Source organism: Mya arenaria, chromosome 6 (assembly GCF_026914265.1).
Source record: "Mya arenaria isolate MELC-2E11 chromosome 6, ASM2691426v1".
NCBI classification, from domain to species: Eukaryota; Metazoa; Mollusca; class Bivalvia; order Myida; family Myidae; genus Mya; species Mya arenaria.
The window spans coordinates 61698931-61714043 of NC_069127.1; positions in this window are offsets into that span (position 1 = coordinate 61698931).

Sequence of the window (15113 nt, forward strand, 5' to 3'; positions counted from 1 at the left end):
TCCGTAGCAAAATAGAACGAACTTATAGCAAAACTGTTATCATTAGTTTTAATATTATTTGGATTATATATATATATAATTATATATTTCTGTCATTGTAAACACACCTTTCTAATACAATGTTACAATTGAAACCTAGTCGATGAAAGAAATAAAATAATTGCGCAAAATAAGTTATTCTTTCACGGTGAACATCTTAACTTGACAGGACATATGCAAACTTTTCAAAAATTAAAAAAATATCGTGTTTTTTTAAAGAACTCAAACTTCTATAACAGAAATATTTATACGATATATACATCCCGTTGGTTCTATTTCAGGAAAAGCTTAGTAGATCGGAATGCCATTGACATAATGCTGCTTTATGTGTAACTGAAAAGAAAGGATTCGATGACCATACTATTAGTAATCCTTATGGGTTTTTTTTCTTGAGTCCTTTTTATTTTACCATCTTCACCGCTAACAACACTATTGTTATACATTATTGCATTTTCAGTCTTATGAACGTCCTTCGCTATTAAAACTATTGTGAAGAATTTCGGTCATTTCAACAATTCCCATTGCTAACAACACCAACGTTATTTAATATGTCACTTTCCGTTTACCAACGACACCATTTAATTTACCTTCATTATTTTTTTCTGTTCTGCAACTACCATCGCTGATGACACAATGCATTATTGCTATTGTTTAGTCATTTTCTATTTACGAGCTTCTATCGCTAATAACACCATCGTTATTTAGTTCATAATTTTCTATGTATCACCTTTAATCGCTATAAACATCATGTGTATTATTAACCGCCGTTTATTGTCGGTCGACATCGCAAACAACACCATGCATATAATTGTGTTCAGCTTTACACATCATGATGGTGCTACACACATTTTCCTAGTACATCATCCTATATCCGTCGATAACAGTCAATAACCAATCTAATCAACGCTATTTAGAACATTTGGTATTTAGAAGGTTATAACGTGTTGAGCCATAACAATTATACAACATCGAACTGCATAATATAGCATTTTTGTAACTTCATATACGCATGCGTTGAAAGTTTTCTAACGAACAGCTACAAACTGTAATACATTTTTCAACAATTAAGTGATTATTTATAGAATAATACATGGTTGACCATGGCTTTTGGTTGATAATTGCCTCAGTGGAAGGAAGAATTGCACCGAAGGCTTAAGCCCGAGGGCAATTATTTTCACTGGAGCAATTATCAACCAAAAGCCATGGTCAACCATATATTATCCTGTATAATACATATGTTTTAGCTTTTGTAAATGATTTCAAATGGATTTAAAAACGTGATTTTGTGGAATAATGAGGGATATGTCATATAATAAGCATGTAGTCTAAAAGTCGTTAAAATAAGATATATCAAAATGGTTTTGAATGACATTAGCTGCCAAAAATAACGAGTGACTGGAAATCAAAATAGAAAACCTTTTCGTACGTGTTTTTAGAATAAACCTGCAGTTTTCCCTTTCTTCAAATATTTCCTGTTTTACATCGGCTGATTGTGATGTTCATTTCAATAGGTGAGCACAGCTAGGGTCAATCAAGCCTATGAACATTTTTATAAGAATCTCGGCTTGAATGACCATAGCCTTGTCGCTAGAATAATTAACATTTCCCAGCCAACCAGTAAAGTAAAACAAAACGTTTCAACAAAACATTTCATTGTCTCACTGCAATATGATCTTTATCGAATGCAAACATCCGGTACGGTTTCAGTTAGTACTCGTTTCCGAAACACGGAATGTGTCATTATTGGTAAAACTTATTTCACTATTATTGCACCGATAGTTCCATTTTAATCCCTTGTTGAAATGTTTGCCTACCAAGTATGCGGCGGGCATTTTTATTTTCGTGAAAATGACGTCAGTGTGCTCGTGTTCGTCTTCGCCAGGCAATTATGCCATAATCGCCCTGATCATTATTGCGGGAACGAATTGCTATAGTAAAATGTTACTATTTATAGTAACATGTGTATTATATACATATACATGCATATCCTTGCAATCATATAGTAACAGAAACAAGTATATCTCTTTCTATATATATAAAGCTATTAGAAATATTGATAAAAATTCACAAGACATTCAAAGCAATTAAACCTAAGCAATTTTATGATTAATGAACCAAACAAACGTTTATGATAATGTCTTAGGTATTAAAACATAGAGTGCATTATGTGAGTACAAGAACACCAATATTTGTATCATGCTAATGAGAAACGTTTTCATTTGTAAGATCTAGTGACAATGGCATATTTAAGGAGTTTTTGAGGCATATAGGTTCATTTCTGATTTGATTTAGTCAATGAAATTCCATTGTAAACAATGTAAGCAGACCAAGTGGAAAATTGCAAAGAAAGAGAAAGTACAATGGGGTTTCAAGTAAATGAAATACATAATTTAAAGACTTGACAAGGTAAATTTGACACATTAAAAATAACTTGTTTATGAGCGTAATCTTAACAGTTAAGACTTGCTGTCATTCACAAAGCATATTCAGAAGTTATTTTACAGTTAATAATACAAAATTGCTTAGCAGGTCAGCAGTAAGTAATGTGCCGCAGCTAGGATATATGTTTATTAAATTCATCAGCTTTGTAGGTCGCTAACGAGTATGATTCATTGTAGTAATAATAGAACGAATTAATCAGACCCATTGTTTAGATTATTTGCCCGGGGTATGCAAGATACGTATACGAAATATATTTAGTATAGTTTCCATGAATGTTTTGTGTTTTGATTGGCTGGCAGCTGCGAGGGCTCCGGGCGAGAGTAAATTTGGTCAGTAAGTGAGGTGCGAGTGAAAATACAAAAACATGAATGTTTGGGATTTGTTAAATAAATCGGAATACGTACCAATGTTTAGTAAGTTATATTTTGTAACATTTTTGTTTTTTTATAAATGAAGTTAATCTACAATATATAACGGAAAGGTTAGTTGAGACAATTGTTGATGGCTACACAACTTTAGAGCAGTTTTCGTAACTTTAAGTATTTTTGAATGTCCTGAAAATACTCTGTGAACATCTATTTGCTATGTTAATTGCATTATTTGGATTATTATTGTGTATATGATTTATGTGTCTTGATTATTGTGTTTGGGTTATTCCAGATAACCGTTCATACGTTCATACGTTCATACGTTCCAACGTTCCTTAGCGTTCATTTACGTTCCTATTCGTACAATAGCGTTAAGATGTGTTCCATTACGTACTGTTATGCTGACTGATTGACTGTTTGATTGTATGGAATAAATGTGAACAAGTATATTACAACGAGTTCCGGTTTATTATGTGAAAAAGCAGATCCCGCGGTTTAGTGACTTTGAAACCGCGACAGTTATTAAACATTGAAGTTTGCAATGTTTAAAGTGCATTAAATGTTTAATTGGATTATTATTAGTATTACCTGTTCTTATACAATGTATGCAATATATGTTCATTTCTTAACCATGGTCCAATGAAGAAACTACTTACCTACGTTAAATAGCTTCGATAAACTTAGTTGTGCTATAATTTTTCTTAGATGAACAAATAATTACATGTTTAAAATATCTTTCTTGGTATAGCTACTGCACTAACAATTATACAGTCTACATTTTCAAAGAGACTCTTATGTGTCCAATAGTACTGTAATCATCAGTTAAATAATATTATTTTTGTTTTGACTTAAATCAATAAGTATTTCCTTAATGGTACTACGCATGATATATCTTATATCCTCCTAAAACTATCAACATATGGTTACATTTACCTATCTTTTTTGTCCCCTTTTCAAGTTCTTTCTTTCTGTCTATGGTGGTTGGTATCTGGATAATTCACATCCTCGTGTCACTGTTTGGCCTAAACATAGAAGTAGCTGTATGACACTGATTATGTTATTGTATATTTTATTGGTTGGTTAATCTCATGAAAGCCCACATGAACGTGTACGCGCTTCAAAAATATAAGTACATCGGCCATTTCAAATGTTTTGTTTATTTGGTGTTTTTACTTGGCTTAGTAAACGATACAGGTGGCATTTATGCTTTGTGCCTTAATTCTAAGGTCACATCAAATTTAGGCTTGCTAGCACGTCAGCACCACGATATAAAACTGAATCATTGTTCGGCATTACGTCACGCAGCACGTGTAGCTTTCCAATCTAATTCTGAATTTACAAGTCACTGCTTAAGTGTATTGTTTTCCACTGTACTATTCACTTGGTTATCTATATTTCTTTTATTGTCTGGTGATGTTCACCCAAACCCAGGTCCTACTTCAAGTCAAGACTCATCTGTCAGTAGTTCTCATTTTGACTTTTCAAATAACTTGTCAAACTTCTTGTCTTGTCCTAATTACCTTTCGCTTGTTCATTATAATGTCCAGAGTTTACTACCAAAATTAGATTTATTGACATCTGAACTTCGCTCTTTCGATATTCTTACTTTTTCCGAAACTTGGTTAGGGGATGCAACTTTAGATGGTCAAATTCTTATTCCTGGATTTTCTAATCCAATTCGTCGTGATCGCAGCGATAATTGTTATGGTGGAGTTGCTGCTTACGTTAAAGAAGGTATAAGCTTTAAACGACGAAGTGATTTGGAATTAAATTATCTTGAGTGTCTGTGGCTTGAACTAAAATTTCACACCAATAAACGAGTATTAGTTGGTGTTTTCTATCGTCCACCTAATTCTGATAATAATTACTATAACCTCATTGAAGATTCTATTGGTCTAGCAAGAGAAAGTGGTGTTGATGATGTTATAATTACAGGTGATTTTAACCTCAACACCCTAGTTGAAAAATCAGGGAGGAAAATACTGTCTTTATCGCAACAGTTTGCCATCGAACAATGTATCAAAGATCCAACTCACTTCACAGAAAATACTTCGTCGATTATCGATCTTTTATTTGTTTCGAATTCCAACGACATAGTCCATAGCGGCGTTGGTGAGCCATTTCTTGAGCAAAACACTCGCTTCCACTGTCCTATTTTTGGTATATTTAAATTCCAAAAAACAATCAAAAAGACTATTCGTCGTCGTATATGGAAATATGACAATGGGAATTATATTCAACTTTGTCAAAGGCTTTCAGATACTGATTGGTCATTAGTTCGTAGTCCAAGCATTGATTGTTTCACATCTTCTCTTACTAAGACTGTTGTTGATCATGCTCAGGAGTGTATTCCTAATAAAGAAATATATATCCATCCCTTTGAACCTCCCTGGATAAATGCAGATATTAAACTAAAAATACGACAGCGGAAACGCGCTTATAAAAGGGTCAAACTCACTAATAATCCAATGCACTGGGCCAGATTTCGTGGCTTGAGAAATGAAGTCGTCTCTCTAATCCGAAGCTCTAAATTGAAATATTTTGATTCACTTGCTTCGAAACTTAAATCTGATCAACTCACTTCGAAAGATTGGTGGAAGACCCTTAAATCATTTATCTCTCCGCAGACATCACGGGAAATCCCCCCGCTCATTAACCCGCTTAATGATGAGTGTGTTGCAGACAATAAAGGCAAGGCTGACATTCTAAATGATTATTTCGTTCTTCAGACTTATGTTGACGACTCATCACATGTATTACCTCGGGTTGATTTAGCTTTCAATGATAGAAAACTTGATTTAATTGTTATCATGCCTTCAGAGGTAAAAGATGTTCTGCGTAGTCTATCAATTGGAAAAGCATCTGGACCCGATGGCATGGATAATCGTGTTTTGCGAGAAGCTTGTACAGCACTTAGTCAACCTTTATGTGATTTATTTAACGCTTCACTCTGTTCTTGTATTGTTCCTACAAATTGGAAATGTTCAAATGTTTGTGCTGTGTTCTAAAAGGGAGATCCTTCGGACCCTTCTAATTATCGACCAATATCTCTTTTAAATACAATGGAGAAGGTTTTCGAAAGAGTTGTATTTAAACATGTATTTAACTTCCTTCGAGACACACATTTCTTTACCCGATATCAATCTGGTTTCCTGCCAGGGGATTCTACCGTAAACCAACTTACCTACTTATATAATAGCTTTTGTCAAGCTCTCGACTCTGGTCTCGAAATAAAAGTTGTTTTCTTTGATATAAGTAAAGCATTTGATAAAGTTTGGCATCGTGGTCTTCTCTTTAAACTCGAAAGAGCTGGCGTGTGTGGTAGTTTATTGTCTTGGTTCGCCAACTACTTAGAAAACAGACGACAACGCGTTGTTATTCCTGGAGCATCATCTGACTTAAAATCAATTAAAGCAGGTGTTCCACAAGGATCAATTCTGGGCCCTCTTTTATTCCTTGTTTATATTAATGATATAGTTAGCGAAATTGATTCGTCTATTAACCTTTTTGCTGACGATACTAGTCTATTTGTTATAGTGGATTCCCCACAGACGGGGGCTGTTCAATTACAGAGAGATATTGATAAAATAAGTCTTTGGGCTGAAAAGTGGCTGGTCAAGTTTAATCCAAACAAATCAGAATCAATGGTTATTTCTCGAAAGAGGAACAAACCAATACATCCCTCTCTGTACATGTTTGATATCGCTATCCCTGTAGTGGAATCACACAAGCACCTTGGTATTTTCTTTTCTGATGGAGGAAATTGGCATTCTCATATTAACTATATTATTGAAAAGGCTTGGTCTAGAGTCAATATCATGAAACGACTCCGTTATCAACTTGATAGGAGGTCTCTTGAGGTCACCTATCTATCATTCATACGTCCAATCTTGGAATACGCTGATGTTGTTTGGAGTAATTGTACTCAATATGACAAGGATGAACTTGATAAAATTCAAACTGAGTGTGCACGTATTGTTACTGGTTGTACTCGACTTGTTTCCCTGTGACTTCTTAAGATCGAATCTGGTTGGGAGGATTTAAGTTCTCGGCGAGAAAAACACAAGCTTCTTCTTTTTTTCAAAATGAAAAATGGTCTTGCACCAGATTACCTTTCTGACCTCGTTCCACAAACAGTAGGCCAAGCCTCGTCAAGATTGTTAAGAAACTCATCACACATATCTAGCATTCGTACAAATACTTCACTTTATATGAATTCTTTCCTACCCTCTACTATATCTGCATGGAATAATCTCCCAGGCGAAGTAAAATTGATTGACAGTGTTTCTGGATTTAAAACTTATCTAAAGTCGGATGTCCCAAAAACGAATGATCTTTTTTATTATGGTAAGCGCCGATTACAAGTCTTGCACACACGTCTTCGCAATGAATGCAGCTCACTGAATCATCACCTGTTTGTTAGAAATATCGTGCCGTCTCCCCTCTGCTCGTGTGGAGTTCAGGAAACATCTTATCATTTTCTCCTAATTTGTCCTCTTTATACAGATCAAAGGCAAATAATGCTGTCTTCTGTAGAAGAGCTGACTGAAGTAACTCTTCATAATCTGCTTTATGGTGATGAAACTCTTTCAGAAGATCAAAATAAGATAGTGTTTGATGCTGTTCATCTGTTTATTCAATTGTCCAAACGATTTGACTAGTTATCCAACATTTGTATCGAATTCAGACTAAATTTGTAATGTCATTCATAGTACTAAGCTAAGTAGATTGCTTGACACTTGAAGTGTATTACCTAAACCAACCACCTAACCTTTCCTTCTTCAACTCTATATTTCTCCGTTTGAATTCAATTAACGATATGGTGTGATACTAGTAATTAAGTAACCGTGTTATCATATGTCCCAGATATAGTTCAACATTCTATTACTTTATATTCATCGTTATGATTTTCATTTTGTCATCTATATAGAGTTTATATAATGTCCGTCACTTAAAAAAACACTCTACAAATTGTTTGGAGAAGAACATTATAAGATTTATTTATCTTTCGTTCTCATCCGTTTCATAACATTTGTACTTGTATTTGATTTACATTGTATTTGACATGTATTGATGAATAAAATATGTTTAAACTAATTGAATTACGATATCAGCTGGCTTGATACGTGATGTCGACGTCTCTGAAGGCGGCAGTAAGAGAGCGGCGATCGACGGTGAACAGCTAAATCATGATCTAGCTAGGAATTAGGTTTTGTTAGCCATTGGCATACATAAAGAGATACGAGAACAATACGAGATCATAGCCGTTACCTATGAGAGGCTTATCAGCTCGTTAAGTGGGCAGGGCAGAGATGAACTGGAAGAGTCGTTTAAAAGGTCACAAATGGAATTTGTTGAAAAGAATAACATGATTATAGACTGGTGCCGGAGCGTTAGACAAGAACATGAGACTGGCTCATCAGTGTCGTCAAAAAGTAAAAGATATATTTCTATACAGAGAAAACTGTCTGAACTTAATCTTTCACAATTAAAGGAAAGACAAAAACTTGAGTTACAACAAAAGGAGTTAAACATGAAAATAGAAGAACAAGAATTAATTAATGAAATAGAACGTTCAACACTTGAAGAATCTTTTTGTGACGAAGATGACTTGCTCAGTTTGGCAGACATTAAACCTGTTGTTCAATTGCCAATATTCACGGAGCAACACGATGACACAGATGAAAAGAACCACTCTGTTGCAGCGTTACCACTCACTGAACAACCATCGAGGGGGATAACGTTTGGTGACGTTGTTGGGCAGCAGAACGGCGGTGCTGACGAACCGACGGCTAGGCGTGGAAGCGGGAACGCACCTCGAGGAGATTGCGGAGATGGAGGCATTTTTCGGGGGTTACAAGCGATGGCAAATACCATCCAGGAGAGTTTTAATTTACCTAGACCTGACATTTTAACATTTAGTGGTAATCCGGCAGATTATTGCAAATTTATGAGAACTTTTGAAACAAACATTGAGAGTAGAGTTACTGATTCTAGGTCACGTCTGTCTTATCTCATTCAATATATCAAGGTGAGGCTAAGCGATCTATTGCGTTGTACTTTCACCTGAAAATGGCTTTTCAAGTGCAAAGGCAATTTAGCTTCACGGTATGGTAAGCCGCATCTTGTGGCGCGGTCCCATGTAGATCGTTAAATTAATGGTCAGCCGTTAAAAGCAAATGATGTTCAGGGTCTCACGAGGTTATCCATAGAAATGGTAAAATGTGAGATTACACTCTCTCAGTTAGGATTTATGTCAGATGTTAATAGCTCTGAAAATTTGAGGAAAATAGTAAAACGCCTCGGTAGCCCGCTTCTCAATAATTGACGAATGCCGAGAACCAAACTTTAATGATTTGATGAAGTTTGTTGAGAAGCGGGCTACCATTGCAAATACTATGTATGGGCAAGATTTAGCTGGTTATGGGGTCAATAAATGGATAGAGCTGGTGTGAATGGGCCGAAAAGTGAGAGGGTTACAACTTTAGCCACATCAGTAAGTAATAATGATATTGTGCCAGCAGCGCGTATGTTGTCATGTGTATTCTCTAAGGGTCGGCATAAACTGGTAGATGGCAATGGATTTAAACAAAGGATGTTGAATACAAAATAGCATTTGTAAGGAAGCACAAAATGTGTAACAATTGTTTAAAATTCAAGCATATTGCAAAGTTTTGTAGGAAGCAGATCGGATGTGACGTACCGGGATGCAGAATTAAACATCATGCCATGCTGCATCGAGGTAACCAGTAATCGACGGGCAGCTGTACATCGACGAATGTGAGTGGTTATAGCACAAAGGTATGTCTACGAATCGTTCCGGTTGCCGTGCATCGGGGATCGAAGACAGTGCAAACCTATGCTTTGTTGGATGCGGGGTCTGACGTCACACTTTGTACCGATTCCCTAGTTAAAAGACTAGACGCCAAAGATAAGTCCTTGGGAGTTTTATATTACAACTGTTAATGGAAGTAAGGAGAAGAAAAATAGCATAGAGTTTAATGCAGAGGTAAGTGCTATTGACGGACAGGGGCATTTGACCCTTCCAAGAGTGTGGTCTGTAGATCGTTTTCCTGTGTCCTAGGATTCACTCCCGAGAAGATCGGAATTGGTTAAGTGGGATCACTTAGCTTGCATTGAGTTGCCTAATATAGACGAAAATGTAGTTGGGCTATTGATTGGCAGTGACACACCGGAAGTCTTCTGGGTGGAAGAAGAAAGAAGAGGTAAGCGCAGCGAACCATATGCTACTAGATCGATTTTAAGTTTGACGATCATTGGACCTACAGGTGAGGTATCCACAAATTTAAATGTCAATGTGCATTATCAACAAGCCGATGTACTACAGCAAATGCACAGCAGGCCTGAAAAGTAAACTGCAATTAAATGATAATTTGCATAAAATGTATAGTGATACAATGGAAGGATATATATTGAAAGGTCATGCAAAACGATTATGCGAAAGTGAGACAGAGAGTAAAAGTGACAGGATTTGGTACCTACCGCATCACCCAGTTGTAAGCCCACGGAAGCCAGGAAAGGTAAGAGAAGTATTTGACTGCGCTGCAAAATACAAAGGTATGTCACTGAATGATCGGCTGCTTCAAGGTCCTGACTTAGTAAATAGTATAGTCGGAGTACTTACGCGTTTCAGAGAAGAAAGGATTGCGTTAGTGGCAGATATTGAAGCTATGTTTCACCAAGTGCGGGTGATGGATGAAGACTGCCAAGCGCTAAGATTTCTGTGGTGGCCCGAAGGGGACTTAACTAGACACCCTGAATGCCACCAGATGCAAGTGCATTTGTTTGGTGCAACTTCCTCGCCGAGGTGCGCAGCGTATGCATTGAGAAGAACGGCGACTGACAATGCAGAAATGTATGCACCGGAAGTAACCAGAACACTGGAGATGAACTTATATGTTGATGATCTATTAAAGTCAACAATCAACAAGGAAAATGCAGTTTTGCTTTGTAAGGATCTCCGAGAAATGCTCGGTTGAGGTGGATTCAGACTTACAAAGTGGATGTCGAACAGTCAAGAAGTTGTTGATTCAATCCCACCGGAAGAGCGAGCAAAACCGTCCCTAACTGTCAATCTAGAAATTGACAATGAGTTCGAAAGAACACTCGGCCTTCAGTGGAACATCTGAGATGATGCTTTCTTTTTTGACGTACATCTGAAAGAAAAGGCGCCTACACGAAGAGTTTTATCTGTAGCGAGCTCACTTAACGGTTCGTTAGGATTCGTAGCTCCAGTGACATTGATTTCGAAGTTGATACTACAGAACGCATTTCGTCAAGGCTTAACGTGGGATCAAAAACTTAATGAATCCGACACAGAAAAGTGGTGTGATTGGCTTACAAATTTGCCAAAGTAGTCATATGTTCAAATTGAAAGGTGTCTTAAGGCGGGTGACCTTGATATCTCTTCATGAAATGTAAAGCTGCATATGTTCAATGATGCTTTACAAAACGCCTATGGAGCAGCAGCATACATTAAGATATATGACAGACAAGGAAACGGCAAATGTTCATTTGTGATGGGGAAATCTAGGTTAGCGCCCATCAAGACCGTAACCATACCGAGACTTGAATTAGCAGCTGCAGTAGTATCAGTAAGACTGTATCAGATGCTGATTAAAGAACTGGACAGAAAGGTCGACAACTGCTATTTGTACCGACTCAATGATTGTTCTAGGGTATGTTCGAACTACTTCACGGCATTTTAAGACGTATGTTGCTAACAGGTTAGCTTTAATTCACGAATTGACTTCACCAAATGATTGGAGGTACGTGCCCACAAACATGAATCCAGCTGACTTAGCTTCCAGGGTTGTACACCCGGAGAAAAGAGGGAAACTTTTTATATGGTTAAACGGACCAACATTTCTGAACATGGAGAAAGATGATTGGCCACATGAACCTGATGGAATCACGATGGAGTACGAAGATGTTGAAATGAAACCAGCTGTTGTGGCTAGCGTGGTCCATTCTCAATGCCAGGACGTGGTATCAGATATCCTAAACAGATATTCAGATTGATATAAACTACAACGAGCTGTTGCTTGGCTGCTTAGGTTCAAGACATTTATGATACACAGATACTTGAAACATAAAACAAAGGAGATTTTCACAGGTGATTGTTTGTCACTGAGAGAAATTCAAACTGCCAGGAAGTTGATACTAAAGAAGGTGCAGGAAAGTGCCTACGGTGACGAATTGAGTAAACTGACTTCAAATAAGAAGATAGCAACATCAAACTCGCTGGTAAAACTGTGTCCAATGCTTAATGAGGGTCTATTTCGAGTTGGCGGGCAATTTCAGTACACTGAATTTTCCGAGGATAGCAAACATCCGATCATTTTACCAAGCAAACACCACGTGACAGAACTTGTATTACGGAATACGGAAATATCACGAGGTTAATCATAACATGAGAGCTCATCATGTATTATCGTTGACTCGACAGTCGTATTGGATAATTGACGGAATAAGGATAGTGAAACATGTAGTCAGGGCATACATGGATTGTAAACGGCGCTTCAGGAAAACACAACGACAACAGATGGCATCGTTGCAAGTTGAGAGGCTTACTCCGTTAAGTATGTTGGTGTGGACTATTTCGGGCCTATGTATGTCAAGGTCGGTCGTAGCCAACAGAAACGATACGGGTGCCTGTTTACCTGCTTGACGACACGACCAGTACTTAATGAAATCGCACATAGCTTAGGAACAGACTCGTTTGTATGTGCATTGCAACGTTTCATGAGTAGAAGGAGAAAACTAGAAAAAAAAATCATCGATAATGGTACTAATCTTACTTCCGGAGAAAGAGAATTAAGAGCAGAAATTGCCGAATGGAACCAGAGTCGTATCATGAATGAATTGGTTCAGAACGACATGGTAGAATGATAGTTCATTCCTCCATGCGCGAGTCATATGGGTGGAGTGTGGGAAAGACTGGTTCAGTCAGTAAAGAGAGCCTTAAAATCGGTAGTCAAAGAGCAGCTTTTCAATGACGAAGCACTAAATACTCTCATGACGGAGACAGAAAGGATTGTAAATGACAGACCGATTACAAAGGTAAGTGATGATAGCAGAGATCCAGAAGAACTATCGCCGAGCCAACTGTTGCTTTTGCGCCCAAATACGTGTATACCACTTGGTGTCTTTAGCAAGAATGACAATTTTTGTAAGCGTTGGTGGCGTCAAGCTCAGTATCTTGCAGACGTATTCTGGCGACGTTGGGTAAAAGAGTATGTACCAAATCTTCTTGAGAGGCAAAAATGGCAAGATGTTCAACGAAATATCGAGGTAAATGATCTTGTTCTTTTGTGTGATGAGTCACCTCCACGTGGATGTTGGCCTCTTGGACTGGTAAACGAGGTAAGTAAGGGACAAGATGGTTTGGTTCGCTCATATAGGGTACGTGTGAATGGATCAGTGAAGGTAAGACCTATTACGAAGTTTTGTCTGCTAGAAAACAGTGCATAAACACGTATATGTTGTTTAAAACGATAGAATGGAGAAGTAGTTTTAAAGTAAGCCGTTGGTCTTGTAGTGTATGATAGTTGGTAAGTATACAACATGCATTTGTGTATGTCTTATAATCACGCGTATAACCTTATGATTCTATTTTGTTTTTCGAAGCATTTAATTCCTAGTTGCTTTAGGTAAATTATATAATGAACTTCATAATGAAGGTTTATTGAGGAGCGATGTGCCGCAGCTAGGAATATGTTTATTAAATTTATCAGCTTTGTAGGTCGCTAATGGGTATGATTCATTGTAGTAATAATAGAACAAGTTAATCAGACCCATTGTTTAGATTATTTGCCCGGGATATGCAAGATACGTATACAAAATAAATTAAGCATGGTTTCCATGAGAATGATTTGTGTTTTGATTGGCTGGCAGCTGCGAGGGCTCCGGGCGAGAGATTTGGTCAGTAAGTGAGGTGCGAGTGAAAAGACATGAATGAATGTTTGGGTTTTGTTAAATAAATTGGAATACGTTCCAATGTTTAGTAAGTTATATTTTGTAACATTTCTGTTTTTTTTATAAATGAAGTTAATCTACAATATATAACGGAAAGGTTAGTCAAGACAATTGTTGATGGCTACACATCTGTGTCTTGATTATTGTGTTTGGGTTACTTCAGATAACCGTTCATACGTTCATACGTTCCAACGTTCCTTAGTGTTCAATTACGTTCCTATACGTACGATGTGTTAAGATGTGTTCCATTACGCATTTTTATGCTGATTGATTGACTGTTTGATTGTACGGAACAAATGTGAACGAGTGTATTACAACGAGTTCCGGTTTATTATGTGAAAAAGCAGATCCCGCGGTTTAGTGACTTTGAAACCGCGACAAGTAATATACTATGGGAATCATATGCGATAACTAAATTGGCCAAGTTCTCGTTAAACAATCATATTGTAATGCGTTGTGAAATTTATTGACTCTATGATGAAGTGCTATGCGGTACATATTTGTAAAAAGTCATAAAAAGTAATGTTCACGTTTATTGGAATATCGGATGTTTTCGAAGTGAACATCTAAGTTGGTAATAACTATCATCAATTGGCATGATACAGTTTGACAATGCATGTTTATAAGCTCATTGTCATTATAGACCTTATATAATCGTAAATCACAACAAACGAAACCATTGCAAATGAACAACGCGAGTCAGTGTGACCTATTGTTCCAAAGTGGCACTTCTATAGCGTGATTTAGACTCGTCCTTTAGCCATCTGACAAGAATGGCGGGTCTATCTAACTTGATAATTATTTTCCTACCGTACTTCCAGGTGTCGAATATATGTGTTTCTTTTTTAAGCCATCTGCAGACGTATGCTAGTTCTCACCCTGCAGATGTGAGATCCTCATTTATGTAGTTGTTACTGTTTTAGTCACCAAGTTGATTTCTTTCTTTAAAGACGGAAATTTTGCCTTGTTGTTTCTCGAACGTGGTAGGTAAATAACATATTTATCTGTTGTGTTTTCGATTCCCCATATAATAAAGTTTCCTCTACTTTTGGCGGTTAGTACTTTTTTTTAAATAATCGAGTTATATATTAGTTTCTCAAGCGGTCGAGAAGCAAAAGTAATTACACCAGAGGTAAAGTCTTTTCTATTATTGAAAAATATTGAATTCCCAAGGATAGTTTAAAGCTATGTATGATGTATAAATTATTGCTATAAAATCCAGATTGTTCAGCATTGTGACCTTATCCTTTGACATACATACACGAA